The sequence below is a fragment of the Schistocerca americana genome, chromosome 11, assembly GCF_021461395.2.
Source record: "Schistocerca americana isolate TAMUIC-IGC-003095 chromosome 11, iqSchAmer2.1, whole genome shotgun sequence".
Taxonomy (NCBI): Eukaryota; Metazoa; Arthropoda; class Insecta; order Orthoptera; family Acrididae; genus Schistocerca; species Schistocerca americana.
This window is the reverse complement of record NC_060129.1, coordinates 65,591,140-65,604,289: the sequence shown is the minus strand read 5'-3', so window position 1 is coordinate 65,604,289 and position 13,150 is coordinate 65,591,140.

Genomic DNA, 13,150 nt, shown 5'->3' with positions numbered 1-13,150 from the left:
ACTCAGGCCCCCTTATTATAGAATGGTTCTAAAGTAATAAGAATGCTTATGATCAATTGGAACATTGTGTTCATTCTAGGAAGTATTAAAACAAAAATTAACAGAGTAACAATTTTATTGGTCTTATGTTGCAGAGTATCCACAAACATTACTTTTTGAAACATAGGGCCACTGCATACTCTATTAGATCACACCCATCCTATGATTAAACTGTTTTCTTAAAGTGATAAAATCAAGTTGATGTAGTTATTGAAGGAAATATTTTCTCACACTGAAAGCCATCTGTCAAATAAGTCCCAGAACATAATTTTTTAATTTATTTCACACAAATCACCTGTTTTTAATGCAAGTGCATATTTTGTAACACCAAACATCTTAAAATAAACTTATATAATAAACAATTATAATTTTGTTACAATATCTACACAGGATGTAAAGAGTTAATTTTACCGTACTTCAATGTGATTCATCCTTTCAAGTTCATCATTGCACAACCACAAATCTATGTACAAAATAGTTTTAATAAATCTGCCAAAATGTCACACCCATCTGCATGGAATGTCCCATTACCTAATCTTTTCCAATTTGAGCACTATACATGATTAAACAATATGAGTTTATTTAACTTCTGCCTTATACTTGATTTGTTGTTTAAAATTTTCTCACCAGACATTTTTTTCCATATGTTTTTAAGCATATGCAGGAGTACAGGGATGCAATCTTAGAAACAAGTTGAGTCTGATGTAATCCTCAATCCCAATTTCATAATGGTAATCATGACCAAGAGCAGCAGATGGCTAATCTACAATTTTATTTTTAACACAATGCAAAATCTTGGCCTGAATATACTTCTGTCGCATATCCCCAGCAATCACAAACATCTGAAACAGTTTCTCTGAATATTCTGCAACAGGGTACATGCAGTCACTTGTTTCAACCAGTTTTCCCCAGTTAACAAAATTTTACAAATGCATTTTTATTGGCCATATTGGCAAAAGCATAGAGAGCATCACATTCTAAGGCAGGTTTAACTACTGTTGGCTTCCGTATGTAAAGACAGTCTTTGTATGTGATCTGCCTTGACAGGTGCAATGACACATACCCTGCAATATAATAGAATATTTTTTGCTTGTAAAATGAGAACTTAATCTTATCATCAAGAAGTGCACACCACTTCTCTACTTCATTTTCTGCAGCACTTTCATCACTTTCTACTACATGCTTTCTTGCATGAAAATCATAAACAGGTGGCGAACAACACACATTAAAATTTGAGCAATTCCCATTCAGTGCAGTGACACTGTTACCTAAGACCAACTTTCTCATGGCACATTTGAACTGGTATGCATTTGGATTGTTGCTCCAATCACCTCTGGACAGAATGCAGGAAAAAAAAGCCCTTTGTGGTCTTGTGACAGTTTATATGTTAGCAAATACTTCAGAGGAGATTCAACATGAAGCATACTTGCCAGAGCTATGTGCCTGACTGATTACATATTGAAAATTATCCCAAAAGCAAAAGTATTTCTTGCATGGAGCAGCAATGGAACACCAATGATTTTTAAGCTTTTGATATAATTTTCAGTGTGTCTGAAAATACCAAGCCAATAAGATTTGTTGTCAAGTCTCAGGGGACTCTTATACCCTTTACCTAATGGATTTCTGGAGTTCAAAATATCAAAAATCCTCTCAATATAATAAAAAAAATCTACTGTTGCTTCACTTCCTTTAAGATTTGGATCACCAACCCTCCTCAAAAACTCTATACTATCTGTCACGCTAGAACTCATAGTCTGTGCAGCTAATGAAACATTCATTTTTCTATTTACATAACTTACATGTTGTCCTGATAGTTTGCTGGAAAATGTCATACCTTCTTGTTGTACCTTGTTCAATTGCTCAATGAAATGCCATCTAATAATGGCAGTTGGAGACTCAATAGCAGATACTTCTGCTAGAGCATTTCTGGCTAACTTAATCATATGACATGTCCAAGATACAATAAACATTGTATTTTTCCACAGGATGAGGAATGTGGCTTTTAAAATCACCGCTGTAAAAGTTTAAAGTACAGCCATGTGAATGTAAAGTGCTTACATTTACCTTGCAGCCATCACATGTAACACCAAACCCTAATGCCAGAACGATGCAGCCTCTCTAAAGCACATTTTATCAGTGTGGCCTGATTATTTGCCTGTGCACCATTGATAAAGAAATATGCAATCGGGCATTTAAATTTGCCATTAATAGAGACAAGCATGAAAACCAGAGCCTCAGATGCCTCTATTACTTCTTTTGACTGAGGCACTTCCCCACCAAAGTCTAAAAAATCTGTGTATAGCTTAGTTCCTTGGTCCCAAACTATTTGCTTCCTAATTGCCATACTGTCTTCTATTAGACATGAATCACTGAACTGGTCCCTTACAATTGGGTTCAAATCAATTGACTTAAAAACACTTGCCACCCATTTGGAAATCAATGATTTATGGGGCAGAGGCATTAATTTTTGCAGGTATTCATATGCTGCTGGTGAATAAAAGTACACAGCCATAGCAAAAATTTTTCACATTAGTTGTGTATCTATTACCCTTTGACGAGAGAGAATTGTTCACTAAATTGCACACTGATTCCACTTGTGTTCCTTTCTGATGATTGAGGAAGTTATGTAACTTCTCAGGATGATGCCCCTTCTCCTTCAATGAACTTATGATGTCATCCATGGAAAACACTATCTTCTCTCTTCTTCGAAGTTTTTCACGGACACACTTCAGTTTACGTTTTAATTCGTGCACAATGTCTGAGAAAAAATTGCAAGTTTCGGTCACCTTGTCTTCCATTTCTACTTTCGACTGTATACCACAATCAATTACTGAAGAACCAACTGCACTCTGAAATAAAGAAATAATTTCGTTATATATGAATGAAATAACTCAAGGCTTGATGAAAAAATAATATAAGAAAGCTTTGGGGGTGTGAAAACATCATAATAACGTTTTCGACACAATTCGCAGCTTCTGCATTGGATAAATGGGACATGCTTTCCACGGAAGAATTCTCATTGACAACATTCTCCACGAAATCAGTAGCTTCTGCAGGGGGCAAATCGAGCACGGATTCCATGACAGAACGCTAAAAACAAAAATATGGACCTGGATTACAACATTGCTTAGACCTATGTAGCCCATTTGTGTCCGTACGAAATAAATTCACACAAGTAAAAAGCACACACATAGCAAGGAAATTAATTAGCTACCTCAAATGGAGAAGCATCGTTGTCACTCAAAACTCAAAATCCTAACAACATGTCGTCGTGGCTGTTTGTTTGGTGGCATCAAATGTGTCGGAAAGTCAAAAACTGATGGTACTGCTTCGGGTTTGAGACGTTTCTTCCACGTTCCAGGGCTCAGTACATAATCATCTTGTCGGAAATGGATTCTGCAAAGAAAACTGCAAGACGCAGGATTAAAACCTTTCCGCTTCACGGAAGTAATCCACTTCTTTAGCAGCTCTGGGTGCTTTAGAGGAAACCTGTTCAAAAACATCGAATTAGCAAACGCACTAAGTCTGTTTTTTTATCGTATTGTATCGGTAGTCCTATTACCTGTGAAATGGTAAGTCACTTTCCTTATTCCATCGCTTTGTACAGTTGAAATCGGAACAAGAAATCACCATTTCGATATTCCTTATACACCGTACAGACCGAGACAAACTTCTTGTCAAATTCGAATATGGCGGACAATACAGACGACAGTAATCAGCTGGTAGAGCCATCTATCGATAGGTCCGTAGTTGAGCATCCCTCGTTTCGCTATCTTTAGACGCCTGAGCGTCAAAGTAATTCTGCTGATCATTTTCAGAAGGCGAAATGTTTAGTTCAAGTTGCGTCGATCGCGGTGTTACCAGCAATCCACTTTTTCTGTTTGTCTGTCCACTCGGTCATGCGTAAATAAATTCATAGAAAAAAGTGAACAGCGAGATGAATGAAGTGCACAGAAAACTAATATAGGTGAACTTGAAAGACGTAATCCACCTCTCCTGGACTCCCCATCTCCAGACGATCCAAGCCAAGGCACGTTCCCGACTCCGTCTCCTCAAGCTCCTTTCCGGCCGCACGTGGCGTCTGGACCCCTCCACAATCCTCCACACCTATAAATCCCTCATCCGCCCAATCCTTTGTTACGCCCATCCAGCCTGGATCTCCGCCCCCCCTACCTTCTATAAATCCCTCCAAATCCTTGAACGCCATGCTCTCCGCCTTGCCTATCGCATCCGTCTCCCCTCCCCCACGCGGATCCTGTATGATCTCATCCCCTTCCCCCACCTGCTCCTTTTCCTTGAAAGGATACGGATCCTGTACACCTCCCGTAAACTTGATCCTCCTCACCCGCTCGTGTCCCCGATCCTCTCCCACCCCCGCCTGCTGCCGCGCCTGTATTCCCACGTCCCACCCGGTCTCCATCTCTCCACCCTCCTTACCCTCTCCCAAGGTGGCTTCCGCCAGCTCCCCCTCCCTGATGATGTCCTCGTCCCCTCCATCTACCCCTCTTATCAACTTTGATCCTCCCCCCCCACCTCCTGTGTCCTCTCCTTTAGGCACCCTCCCTCCCTCCCTTCCCTTCCCTGCTCTTTCCTTTCCCCCCTCCCTCCTTCCCTCTCCACCGGGCTTCCCCTCCCCCTTCCTCCCTCCCCCTCTCTCCTTTGCCCATGGCATCTCTGCTCCCCCCTCTCCCATTCCCCTTCCCATTCCTCCTCCTCCACCTCCTCTCTTGGCAGGTCCCCGGACTCGTACACGCTCAGTGAACATTCGCGCGCCGGAGATCATCACCGTCAGTGTTTCGTGTGTGTGCCTTCGTTTGTGTGTAGTGTTGTTCGCCGTCACGCCCCCACCGTTCACGTGCCGTCGCCATCATCCATGTTCTGTGCATCGTGTCGCCCAGTGTTAGTGATGTTTCTCATCCAGCGTGAACGGCTCCATGTTTTTTCGATTTTTAGTGTCTACATTTTTTTGCCCACCGTTTTTACTGTCTACTCTGTACCACCTTTCTGTACTACTTGTTGTAACACTCAAGGCTGAAGAGCGGCGTATTGTGCTGCTGCCAGCCCGCCTTTGTATAAGGTGTTAAAATCACAATAAAGAAAAAAAAAAGACGTAATCCATCTCCGGAGGTACTCCGCAAGGTTACCGCCCTTCGATTGTGCCATTCCAGGACTAATCGAAGTGCTAGGTTTTTCAGGTGCCAGCCAGCCAACCAGCCAGCTGAGCAGCAGCAGCAGTAGCGGTCCCGGTCCCGGTCCTGGTCCTGGTCCCGACCAGCAGCAACGGTCCCGGCCAGCAGCAGTGGTCCAGCCGGCAGCAGCCAGTCAGTCCTCCTGCAGCAGCAGCGTCGGCGGCGGCGGTCCAGCCAGCCAGCCAGCCAGCCAGCCAGCCAGCCCAGGAGCAGCAGCAGTAGCAGCAGCAGCCCCGGTCCCGTCCGTGGCATCAGCAGCAGCAGCTGCGGTGTTCCTGCCACCCATCGTCGCCGTCGCCGTCAGTGCCAGCGCCAGCAGCGTGGGACTCTGGTCTTCGTCCATCTTCATCTTCCTCTGTCTTCGTCTTCCTCTGTCTTCATCTTCATCAGTCTTTGTCTTCATCTGTCCCCATTTGTTGGCCTTTCTTTTTCGTCCTGTGTGTTTTTGTTTCTCCCAGTCATCATCTCAGTCCCCACCACCACTACCACCACAGCCATAGTTTATACTTCCCCCTCCGCCGCCACCACCACCATAACATGGTATGCCCAGTCACACCCCCCTCTTTCCATCCCGCCTCATCTCACTCTCCCTTCGCCCTCGCTCTTTGTCGCCCCCTCTCCAGCTTCTTCCTCTCGCTCCTCTCCCTCTGATCCTTTGCTCCCACTCCCCCGGCCAGTCACTGCAGCTCCAGCTAAGGTGGTGGCCCGTCAGGCCACTGCCCATGCCCAACTATCCCCATCGCCCTCGCCATCACCGCCACCACCGTCGCCGTCGCCTTCACCATCTCCAGCGCCGACTGCTGCGTCCACACCGGGACCTGCCCTTCCCCTCACCTCCCTATAGCTCCTGTCCCTCATATCACCACCCGCCCTTCTGCCGCCGTTAAATGCCCTAGTGGCACCACCACTTCCTCCGCTCCCAAAAAGGCCCCGCCCAATCTTCCTTCACTGCGGTCGCAGGTTCGAATCCTGCCTCGGGCATGGATGTGTGTGATGTCCTTGGGTTAGTTAGGTTTAAGTAGTTCTAAGTTCTAGGGGACTGATGACCATAGATGTTAATTCCCATAGTGCTCAGAGCCATTTGAACCATTTGGACCTATCTTCCTTCCCCCCAGGATGCCATGGATGACTCCCCACCAGGCCCTGTTCCCTCCTCCTCCTCCTCCTCCTCCTCCTCCTCCTCCTCCCCCTCTCTTTATACAAATACCTCCTCTCCCATCCCAATCCTTCCCTTCTCGAGGCCCGGAATCTTTCCCTCCTCCTCCGCCCACACTTCCCTGGTCCCCAATCTCTCTCCTCACTCCCAGATGGGATACCATTCTCATCTCCTCCCCCAGCCGAACCCACCATACATACATCCTCTCCCACCTTCCCATCACCCGTTTTGGCCCCAACGCCTCCGTCACCCCTTCTCCTTCTCCGTCTCCTACCCACCAACCCCAACCCCCGCGTCGCCCGCCGACCCTCACCACCGAGATCACTCGGCTTAGCCCGACGATTACGGAGGAGGAGGTGTTGGTGGAGCACAAGGCGCATCCCACAATGGAGCTGCGGGCCGTCCACTGCATTTTCAACTCGGCCAGCCCCACCCACCTTATGCGGGTTTTCTCCGAGGACGCCCCCTCCATTGACCATCTCCTGATGGAGGGTGCCCTCCTCTTCAACCAGCGCTACAAGGTCGACCCCTCCCGTTCCCCTCCTCAATCACTGCGCTGCCAGAGGTGTCTGCGCTATAACACACACCCAACAGCCGAGTGCCGCGAGGCCCCCACCTGCCCGCATTGTAGGCAAGAGCACTTCCTCCGGCAGTGCCCTAACCTTCAATCCCCTCCCTCCTGCAATACCTGCAATCTCCCCCATCCCACCTACTCCCAAAAGTGTAAAGCCCGACCCCCTCCGACCACTCCTGAACTCACTGTCACTGTCTGTCCTCTGGACGCCCCCACCCCTCCTGGCAATTCCCATCGCCCACCCCCTACCGCTGAGGACATCATCAGATTCCTCACCATCGTCCTTCAGAATGTTCATCCTTTTCAGCAGCCCCCCACTCTCCAACAGATATCCCTCGCCACCCGTTCCATTTTCCAACTCAAAATTAACGCCACCTACTCCAACAACCAGGCCCATTTCACCATCTCCCGTCTCGACACCCTTGTCTAAATACCTGACATGTTGCGACAGCACCATATCCTTTTCAACAATATCCACTCCCTTCCCGCCAACAAGAACCTCTTCCTGCACACCCTTGCCACCCACCGAGTGGATGCCTTCCTCCTCAAAGAAACCTTTCTCCAACCCCACCACACCATCCACACTTCGCCCTACCTCCTCCACCGCTCTGACAATCCCCTCCCGATTGCGCGTGGCGGAGTTGCCATTGGGCACCACCGCCATATCCCCGTTCGGCTCCAAACTCTCCTTCCCGACCCCACCGAACACCTGATACTTAGTCTCTTCTTCCCCGGCCTTACCGTTACCTGCGCCACCATCTATGTCCGCCCCAACGCCCCTCTTCCCTTCGACTTCCTCTCCCACGTCGACCATACCTTCTCCTCCTACGTGATCGCCACCGACCTCAACATCCATAGTCGTTCCGCTGCCCAGTTACGGCGGTGGCATCGGTTCCTCTCCCCCCTTCAAGGCGACCTCATACCCATCCCCCAGCACACCCGTCCCGAATCCGACTCCACTCCCGATGTTATCCTCTCCTCCCCCAACCTCCTTGGTCACATAACGATGGATGTCCTGGAGCCTATTGGTAGCGACCATCTCCCTGTCCTCCTCACTGTTTCAGACGGTCGTCGCCCCTGCCCAGACCCTCGCAATGACACTCCCCCTGAGTACATCCATGAATATCCCCGTGCCAACTGGAATGCCTACCGGAATACCCTTTCCACCCAGGCCGATAGCCACCCCTTCACCTACCACCACCCTGACAATGTAACCCATGCCGCCTCCTTTCTCCAGCAGACCTTGTCTGAAGCCATGGAGGCCCACGTCCCTACTGTCGCCATCCACCCCCACCGTCCTACCTTACCCACACAGGCCATCCTCCTCCTCCGTGAATCCCGCCATCTCTACCGTGCCTTCCTCTGCACACGTGACCCAGACATACTACAACGCCACCGGCAACTCCAGCAACAGATTCGTAATTTGCTCGCAGCTAAGAAACGCCGGGACTGGCGACAGACATGCACCCATTTAAATGCTACTCTATCAACTTGTCCAAGTTCTGGTCAGCCTTCCGTTGCCTTACCGGAACTAAACCCTCCCTCTAGTATCCTCTTCTCCATGATGATCACCCCTTCCCAGACTCCCTCAGTAAGGCCAATCACTTTGCCTCTAACCTCTCCGATGTGTTTTCCATCCCCGATGATCCCCCGTTCGATTACTCCCTCTTCCCGGATGTCCGCGATCGAACTGACACCTTTGTCCCTCCCCTCACACTTGGTTTCCAGTACTTGGACAACATTGCACACACGGAAATCAATGCCCCTATCACTACACAGGATCTCATTACTACACTCCACACAAAACGCAACACCGCTCCTGATCACGATCGTGTCACCTACCGTCACCTTCGTGAAGCTCCTGTCGCTTTCCTCTCCACTCTGGCTAGGCTCTACAATGTAGTCCTGTCCACCAGTTACTACCCCGACCTGTGGAAAAACTCCCGTATCCTGATGTTCCTTAAACCTGGAAATCCGCTGTCCGCTGTCTCCTCCTACCGTCCCATCAGCCTTACCTCAGTCTTCAGCGAGGTCCTGGAATCCATCCTCACCCGACGCATCCACCAGCATCTCCGCCAGCACCACCTCCTTCCCGTTACCCAGTGTGGCTTTCGGCCGTCCTTCTCTTCTGACGACCTTCTCCTTCACCTCACTCATCTCCTTTCCGACCAGCTTAATTCCTGTCCTCCACGATCTTCCTCTCCCTGGACCTCGAACGTGCTTATGACCGTGTATGGCATTCTGGTCTCCTCTTCAAGCTCCAAACCTTAGCCCTTCCCATTAACTACATCCGTCTGATCGTCTCCTTTCTCTCCCACCGTCCTTCCTACGTCACCATCCATAACACAGATTCCTACACCTTTTTCCCCTCCGCCGGTGTGCCCCAAGGCTCCGTCGTCTCCCCCCTTCTGTACCTTTTGTACACGGCGGACATCCCGCCGCCGTCACCCCCCATCCACCTTCTCCAGTTTGCCGATGACACCGCCTTCCTTGCCCTTGCCCCAACCCTGCAGTGCTCCCAACACCTTCTCCAATCCCATCTTGACCGGTTCACTGCTTGGTGCAACCAGTGGTTGCTCAAGGTCAATCCCTCCAAAACCCAGGCGATCATTGTAGGCAAAACCACCCCTTGCTTCCGCCTCCTTGATTTCTATCTGACCATCTATGGCCGTCCTATCGCCCTCACTCCCACCCTTAAGTACCTTGGCGTCACCCTCGACCGTCGCCTCTCCTGGACTCCCCATCTCCGGACAATCAAATCCAAGGCACTCTCCCGACTCCATCTCCTCAAGCTCCTTTCTGGCCGTACGTGGGGTCTGGACCCCTCCACCATCCTCTACACCTATAAATCCCTCATCCGCCCTATCCTTTGTTATACCCATCTGGCCTGGATCTCCACCCCCCCTACCTTTTATAAATCCCTACAAATCCTTGAATGCCATGCTCTCCGCCTCGCCTATCGCATCCGTCTCCCCTCCCCCACATTGCTCCTGTATGATCTCATCCCCTTCCCCCACCACCTCCTTTTCCTTGAAAGGATATGGATCCTGTACACCTCCCGCAAACTCAATCCTCCTCATCCGCTTGTCTCACCCATCCTCTCCAACCACCGCCTGCTGCCGCGCCTGCATTCCCACGTCCCACCCGGATTCCATCTCTCCACCCTCCTTACCCTCTCCCTAGGTGGCTTCCGCCAGCTCCCCCTCCCTGATGATGTCCTCCTCCCCTCCATCCACCCCTCCTACCAACTTTGATCCTCCCTCCCTGTTCCTGTGTCTATTCCTTGAGCACCCTCCGTCCCTCCTCCCTTTCTCCCCACTCCTCCCCTGGTCCTCCCCTCCCCTGTCCCTCTAGTCTTCCTCCCATCTCCTCAGCCATTGGCATCTTTTTCTCTCCACCCTCTCCACCCCCCCTCACCCTTCTTCCCCTCTTGGCAGATCCCCGGACTCGCACACGCTACGTGGACTTTCGCGTGCTGGAGATCATCGCCATCACTGTCTCGTGTGTGTGATGTCGTTTTGTGTTTTTAGTGTCCGCCGTCACACTTCTACGTTCACTTGTGCCGTCGGATTCAACAGTGTTATGTGCGCCGTGTCAACGTGTTTTCAGTGTCATTATTGTCGAGTGTGAACAGCTCCATGTTTTGGTGTATCTGTGACCACTAATTTATGCCCGTCACTATGTTCTTTTTAATACTCCATTATTGTACTGTTATTGTCAACACTGTGACTGAAGAGCGATGTAGCATGACGCTGTCAGCCTACCTGATTGTTCAGTTATTAAAATAACAAAAAAGGAAAAAAAAGACGTAATCATGTTAGATAAATCCTTGCATTCCGGCCGTGGCTTTCATGTAAGTTACAACGGTAAATAGTTATTGACTAAAAGAAGTCTGTCACTTAGTTAACATGGGTTTGAGGCATAGCATGAAAGTATTTTGGACTATTGGGTTATTAAGAAAGCTTCGAGTCTTTACTAAAAGGTTGAACAATATTTTGGGGGATGAAGATTGTATCATAAAAAAATGATACAGAACTAAACTATCGACCTACTATAAATATAAATCCGTCCAGGCGATAGCAGTGTCACCTGCTGAGGAATAACGTAGTCCAGCACATGCACGGTATATGTTGTATCGGTGAGCATGCTGTCTGTGTGTACAATGTGGAAGGTACATGATCTATCTGAGATTGGGCGAGGGCAGACTGTAATGGCCCGGAGGCTTGGCACGAGCATTTCGGAAACAGCACAACTTGTCAGGTGTTCAAGGAGTGCTGTGATTAGTGTCTTCAACACATGGCGAAACTGAGGTGGAACCAAGTCCAGATGTCAGAGGGTTGGGTGGCCACCCCTCATTACAGATGTTGGACATTGTAGGCTGAGTAGACTCGTAAACCAGGACAGGTAGCAACCTGTGCCCTCGGACGTTAATCTGAGAAGAGTACAAGTGTGTCTGAACACACAGAAGACGGAACGCTCCTAACGAAGGGCCTCTGCAGCTGACGACCCTGGCAAGTGCCAATGTTAACATTATAATGTCGGTAACTACGACTGAAATGGACTCGTGGCCATCGGCACTGGACATTGGGGTAGTGGAAGAGCATTGCACAGTGTGATGAATTCCAGTCTTTCAGGGAACAGCTCCTTGACACCCATACTTCAGGATGGATACAAGCTGGTGGCAACTACATTGTGCTCTGGGGAACTTTCATGTAAACATCCATGGGTCCAGTGGAGCTTGTGGAAGGTACCATGAGGGCCAAGGAGTATTGTACACTCGTTGCAGACCACATAGTTCATGATGTTCATGTTTCCTGATGGCAGTGGCATTTTTCAGCAAGATAATGCACCATGTCGCAATGAAAAGAGTGTGACACAGTGTTTCAAGGAATACAGTGGCGAGTCCCAATTGATGTGCTGACCTCCCAACTCTCGAAATGTGAACCCGATCAAACCCATCTGGGATGTGACTGAAACTGGCATCAGAGCTCATCACCCCCCTTACAGGAATTAGGTGACTTGTGTGTGCAGATGAGGTACCAACCAGCCATTCGGCAGGTGGTCATAATGGTCTGGCTGATCAGTGTTTGTAGGTTAGAAACAAGAGCAGGCCTAGTACCAATCATTGTGGCACTCCATGTGTTATGTTCCTCCATTCTGAAGTTATTTTCAAGCCTGAGGTACAGTCTGTCCCTGTCATGAAGGAAGGTCCCATCCATGCAAGAGAGACACCATTAATGCTGTAATGCTTTATTTTGAAAAGTATAACTTTGCGTTCCACACAATCAAAGGGTTTGGTTGGGTCACAGAATATGACAATAAGATTTTTTTCTTGTTTAGCTCCGCTAGCTAAGACGTTATTTCCGAGGCCTTGTATTGCTTTGTGTGTGGATAATCCTTTATAAACGCCAAACTGGGAGGCAGTTAACAAGTTCTCTTCAGTTAATTGAGTCCGTATTCTATCACATGCCACTTTCTCAATCACTTTTGAAAAGCCTGGAAGGAGATATAGTTCTGTAATTAAAAGTGATTTTCTGTGTTTGTCCAGTTTCTAGATTGGTGTGACAGCATATTTACGTCCGTCAGGAAATATGCTCTGAGTGATTTACTGATTGTTCATAAAGATAATGCTCTCAATCTCAGCACAAGATGTCAAAACCGTTCAGAAACACTACAGCAAAATTACTCCTTTTTATGGCCTGATTAATTCCACAATCAAGTGATAATTAAATGGAAACCCTAGCTGTAACCTGGCGTTGATATACTTCATTGGGGACATGTTGAAAATGTGTGCCTTGACTGGGACTCGAACCCGGGACCTCCTCCTTACATGGCAGACGCTCAATCCATCTGAGCCACCAAGAGCGCATAGAATAGTGTACCTGCAGGCACTTATCCCTTGCATGCTCCCCATGAGATGCACATTCCCAACATGTCCACACCACTACATTCGTAGTGCGCCTAATAGATGTTTGCCCATCATTCTCATTACCCATGTCAGATAAATCTACCAAGTCCCGTACATGTTCGGGCATAGTGTGTGCGTTCACACAAGAAGGTCGATGGCCAGGAAGCCATATTTTTTAACTATATATGACGGTAGTATCTGTTCCCGAAAGAACAGTTACCGTAGATGACCATGCAACTTTGATAGAATGAAATGATAATTAAGTGGACACCCTAGCTGTAACC